Source organism: Triturus cristatus, chromosome 2_1 (assembly GCF_964204655.1).
Source record: "Triturus cristatus chromosome 2_1, aTriCri1.1, whole genome shotgun sequence".
In the NCBI taxonomy this organism is placed as follows: domain Eukaryota; kingdom Metazoa; phylum Chordata; class Amphibia; order Caudata; family Salamandridae; genus Triturus; species Triturus cristatus.
This window is the reverse complement of record NC_140581.1, coordinates 870,620,135-870,626,134: the sequence shown is the minus strand read 5'-3', so window position 1 is coordinate 870,626,134 and position 6,000 is coordinate 870,620,135. Positions and strand designations below refer to the sequence as shown.

The 6,000-nt window shown below is 48.9% G+C and overlaps 1 long non-coding RNA gene across 2 annotated transcripts in view; it reads left to right on the top strand.

Moving 5' to 3' along the window:
* The first annotated feature begins 1,098 nt into the window (after window positions 1-1,098).
* LOC146866011 (uncharacterized) overlaps window positions 1,099-6,000 on the top strand; it is a 101,384-nt gene continuing 96,482 nt past the window's right edge. Inside the window, exon 1 of one of the 2 annotated variants that reach the window (XR_014976747.1) lies at window positions 1,099-1,271. This is a non-coding gene — a long non-coding RNA (uncharacterized LOC146866011). The remainder of the gene's footprint in view (window positions 1,272-6,000) is intronic. The other variant, XR_014976748.1, reaches the window with a different exon arrangement.

Below are 6,000 nucleotides of genomic sequence, written 5' to 3'. Positions count from 1 at the left end.
AGAGGCATTTTTTTACTACAGAACCCTACCCCAATACTTTTAAAAGTCACTACTCACTTTGGGGGTCCTACCACCATGGTTTCTTTTATGGTCACTGAAGTCCATTTGCACCTCACTCGTTGCCGTGCTGGCATCAACAGGGTAGCACATGCTGTGGCTGTTGACAGTGAAAAGTTGAACAGTTGTGGGCCAGGCGGCCCTTGAAAAGTATGGATCGCGCAAGACATTAGCTCCTAGTTACCGTCCTTGTTTGGTGAAGAATAAGTGATGGTTTACGGTAAAAGGTATATAAAATTGGCAAAAACATCATTGTTCTGAGAGAACATTCGACTAGAGGAGAAAAACAGAACTATCAATCCATTATGTATTAACACGATGGCATTGTGTTCCTCGGAGCACCCTGCCTTTTAGGTTACTATAGGTCGAAACACAAACACGCAAGTCTAAGGGACAAACTGTTTCGTTTTTTTTAATCTGCTCTGTTTCTCTTTCTCCCTCGTCTATGTATCTGCGCAGTTCCTGAAAGCAAGTGGGTAGGAGAAGTTCAGCCCCAGTTCAGGGAAGAGAACATTCTGTACTAGTAAAGAACAGGCAGGGCTGAGGCTGCGGCTGGTACGGTTGCTGTTGAACAAGATCAACAACGATTTCAGGAAAGCGCCACACAGCGGCGCGGCCGCTTTCGACTCCCCGCCACCGCCCGAGTTTCCGCGGTTTATATAACTCAGCAGTAAAGCACACGCCATCACCAGTCAGACAACGTGATTAAGGTCACGGGGAGGAGGGCCGGCCTTCTGACCCACTAGCCCAGAATGAAACTGTTTAATATATATTTTTCGAGGAAACGGGGAAACCAGGAAACTATTTCCTCGGGAAAGTGTATTAATAGCCCACGCCGCTGGAGCCAGTTTCCAAGAATCAGCGGGTGTGCGTTTCCAGCACTGGACCGACACTATATTTATGCTTAGCTGTTGGTTTCCACTGTGCCACAGTGTAGGGTGCCGCATACATTGAACGCATGTTTGAGGTAAACGGTTGCAAGAGTGGGGTCGCGGCTCTTCCGGCTGCCTCTAAGCGCCCACAGCCTAGCCTCCACCTGCCAGTGCTGAGTCACGCAGGCCCTGTTTACAGCGACTCAGCAGCGGCACGCAGCCGGCTGCGCGAGGCACCGCCCAGGACTGACGTAGAGGGAAAACCCGAAGGGGAGGCTTGTTTTCTTCCTGTGTGCGGAGGCTAAATCACCCCACGGGTCTGGTGATATGGGCCGAGGCTAGGTGAGGTGTTGAAAGGTGCCTTTTAAACAAAATAATTGCGACGGTTACGCAGCATTAAAATGCGTCTGGCTGCCTAACTCGGTGAACTCAATTGTTGTATGTTTTCAAAACACCTCGATTTCGTTTTCCATACACATTAGAAGATTTGCTTAACTCTGCGCAGTTATTTGGATCACGAGCGAACGAGATAGAGCGCGTTCGGAATGAGCAGATGACTCTACAACATATTGTTATTTGTTTTCGTCTTCGGCAAGCATAAGCGCGCGTCTATGTAAGGCCTTCGAATATAATAAAAAATTTCCATCAGAACTCTGTTTAGCTGCCAGTTCACAGTAACATCATGTACCCACTGTTCACACAACCCATGACTGCCAAGAACTGCCTTAAAGCCGTATTGCTCATAAGTCTCAAAATATCCACCACCCTGGTTCTTACTATTGTTTAATTTTGCCACTGCTGCCTACAAATTCCGTTTTTATATTTCCAACGTTCAACATTGCACCGTCATGTTTTTCTATGTGTGCAGAAGTTGCAACGTTTTTACTGGTCATTTCTTTAGCCTTACTTGGTCCGGTGATTTGTGGGACATACTCTTATTACAGCGGTAACTCCAAAAAGTGTACTAGGGATTTTATTGATGCCTGGACTTCATGGCCCATATTTCCAAAGATTTTGCAACACCTCTTATCGGTGACCAGACGTAAAACCCGGGTTGGTACTTTTACCTCTGAAGTCCTGTTTTTGTCTGTGCTCAGAAGTTGCAACATTTTTCCTGGTCATTTTTAGGTTTCTGTCTCGAAGAGACGTGTTTAATCTGTAGGCATCAGCCCTCCCACAGGCTTCCCATTTCCTCACTCCATCGTCTGTCTCATATTGTTTGTCACCATTTGTCCCTGGCATGCAGGCCATGCCTCTTCTTGTGTTTAGCCCCCCCTGCCCCCAGAATGGACTAAGTACTTTTAAACATCTACTGCTCCTGTTTTTACAACCATTTTCGGACCTACTTTTTTTCTTTCTTTTTCAGAACTCTACACAGTGCTTGTGCTTTCACCAGCTCTGTCTCCTCCCACCCACCCTCATTCCCCGTCTACAGATCACTCCCTCCCCTTAACTGCTTTTCACATTGTCTCTGCTTTTTGTTCCCCCCACCTCCTCCCTTCCGTTGTTGCTTGCTCCCTCGCACCTCCTGGTGCTTGTGCCGTCCACAGATCACCCCTACCGGGCTTTGCTTTTCTCTTCGTTGCGGTTTCTCTTTCCCCCACTTCCTCCTTCACAGTTCTGCTTGCTCCCTCACCCCTCTCGGTATCTGCCCTGGCGACAGATCACCCCCTCCCCGTCACTGCTTTAATCACCCATCACTGCTTTAAACCCCCAATGTAATCTTTTTCATTCTATTGCCTTTTAATGTCCTGTTTGTGTGTAGCTGACGTGCTGCTTGAAGCATGTGTGCAAGACTGCTATTACTTGGCACACGTGTAGCCTCTGTCCACACGTGTGGTTACTAAGGGCCCAATTACGATGGCAGTGGGACCTCCACCGTCGGGCCATTGGTGGCAGTCCCACCGCCATCCGCCCATGCAGGACCGCCCACCGAATTAGGATGGCAGGTGCATGGTGGGCGGTCGGAGAGACCGTCCGCCACGCATCCAACGGGCTCAAGGAGCTCGTTGGACGGTCTGCAGTCCCTTCAATTGTGGCTGTGCCTGCTCAGGCACCGTCTTAATGATTACATGTCCCTTTCTGCCGGTCGTTTCATACCTGTTAATCAGCCATGAAAAAACTGGCAGAAAGTGACTTTGGGAGCCCCTAGCGGGCCCCCGTTCCCCCCTAGCCCTCTGCCATAGGCCCTGGGGGCACCTGTGCTGCCCCCCTAGACATCCCTGCACACTGTGGCAGGCACTGCATGGTGCCTGACACATAGTGCAGGGATGTTTACAAACATTTTTCGGGCCGCAGCACAAGCCTCAATGCTACGAGGCATGTTCGCACAATAAGTCACGATCCACTACTTCTTGGTTTAGCAAAAAAGGCCACTTTATTAAGACAGGTGCCAAAAATTATATTTTACTCTGAAACACAATTTCCATCATGTGAATAAACAAAATCCCAATTTATCTTGACCTATCTATGAAAGCCTAAAACCCCCAATATATCCCCCCAAACAGAAACCTAACAAATGACTCCTGTTGCTAGATCCCCCTCATTCTCATTTCCGAATCCCCGTAACCGAGTCCCCCACCCCCGTTGGAGGATGGGCACTCCCGCTCCAGTCTGCCCACCCCCAACCAAAAACCCGCCTACCAGAAAGAAATTAGAAAAAACTGAAAAACCTGTCTTATCGTGGCGAGAGGAACTTCTGCTATACAGGCTCCCGAGACAGTGGATCTTCCACCACTACTCCCTGTGCCATCACCGGACCAGTCGGGTCCGTCTTCGTCACTCTATCACACTCAACGGCCCCCCACATAACTCCACACACCCGCCTCCCCCTGAGCGAGCAGCAACTGCACTGTCGAGTAGGCAATAATGGACCCATTGCGTACGCCCACTCAAACACTACACACCCCATGGCACATCCTAGTTCAGTTCTCCCCCAGTTCCCCTCTCTGGCAATGCTCTGCTACAACACAGACCACATCCTCACTGAACAAGATATTGATGTACTCCCTATGTTGATGAAGGTCTACTCTAATACCTATGTACCACAACTCTCTCTGCGACACACGTTGTATGTACGTTTAAACCTCAAAATGCCAATACAAAGAATTTTCAAAAAAAAATCGTGGCGAGAGGAAGCCCAGGCCTGGCAAGAGCCAAAGCCCATACAAAAACCCAAGAAACGATAAATAAAAAAGAAAAAAAAAAGGGGGAAGGGTGGGTGGGACAAATTAACAGCAACCCCTCCTCCCGGCTCCCCTGGGCACAACCTCCTTCCCGCCCTAGCCCGCCTTCTATTTGTAACCTCGCCTCGCGCGCCTCCCACCTCCCTGATCACCCCCTCCCTCACCTGCGTGGCCGTTCCATTGCACGAAACACCCAGGGGGAGACCGGCTCGTGCCCAGCTCCCCCTGGGTCCCCCCTCGCACAATAAGTCACGATCCACTACTTCTTGGTTTAGCAAAAACGGCCACTTTATTAAGACAGGTGCCAAAAATTATATTTTACTCTGAAACACAATTTCCATCATGTGAATAAACAAAATCCCAATTTATCTTGACCTATCTATGAAAGCCTAAAACCCCCAATATATCCCCCCAAACAGAAACCTAACAAATGACTCCTGTTGCTAGATCCCCCTCATTCTCATTTCCGAATCCCCGTGACCGAGTCCCCCCCTCCCCCGTTGGAGGATGGGCAATCCCGCTCCAGTCTGCCCACCCCCAACCAAAAACCCGCCATCCAGGAAAACCGTTAGCGTTTTCCTGCCCCACCCCAGCAACACTCCAAACTCTGGTTATGCACACCAAATACTCTCTTTCCAAATTTGAGAAATCAAATCCCGTAATTCCAGTAAATAGAACGCTTGCCCCATTGTAGACAAATGCACCCCATCTTCCCGAAAAAGATGCCCTTCAGTGCTCCGTATGTGAGAATGTGAAAGCACCGTTATTCCCATGCCCTCACAATAAAGTCTCATGGCTCTATTAAGTTTCCTCCTCGCTTTCTCCATAGCTGCGTGGTTTCGTGCTCCTTTCCAATGCAACTGCGTTATGAACTCAGTCCAAACCACCGTGGTAGCCTTTCCAAGTAGCCAAGATGACTGTCAAATCATGCTGCATCAACTGTATTAAAGTCAGGCCAGATAAGGCCACTAGGTCATTTTCACCCAAATGTATAATGAGCAGATCGGGTGGGCCCATGTTGGAACACATCCTGGATAACACGGAGAATAAACCCCCCCCAGAGCATTCCCCCTTTTCCCTGCCATACCATCTCATGGCTAGCACTTTGAAGTCCAAGCGATCGCTCACACATCTGTTGTTCAGCATACACAGCGGCCCACTTTACGAAGGAGTGTCCTACTATCCACGTAGTCTTTTTTGTCAAACTTACAAACCCCGGAAGCTTACCTAGGTAGAAAAACAAACATTAAAATGTGCACAGTAACTGCAAAATTATTTCCTTACATATTTCTCGCAACATTTGGATTTCCATCTCCCAATACGACGAATTTTGGACCAGGACCACCCCAATGTAGCCGCCTCCGTTGCTGCTCCAATACGGAAAGAGTGTGTACCAAAGCACAAAGGGTTCTCCCCTAATAACACGAGCACCCTCCTCATCACTGCCAACAACTGTGCTACTGAGATCAGAGTCCCCTCACTATGACAAAATATTGCCCCAGGAGAAACATACCTAGAAGCCTTAAAAACCTCCCATTCCCGCACCGGGCAACACTGACCCACCCCGCTCCTGTTTAAGAAAACCCATTTTCCCCTGCCCAACTGATCCGTTTTGGATACCCTCAACCATAGACGCAACCTGTGCTCCTCCAGGAAGACTTCCTCACTCTTTATTCCTGCCCTGTGTCTCAAACCCAACAGCTCAGATGCCCTGAAAGCCCCAAAAAACAGCCATACAAAACAGAGCCGAAACAAACCACATTCAGACTGATTATAGCAGCAAAACTGCAGCTGCAATAGCATCTTTTGCAACAAGTCAAACGTCACAGACCGGCGCAACTGTTTGGTGCCAGCCTGAATCCTACTCACTAACACCCCCTGTACCG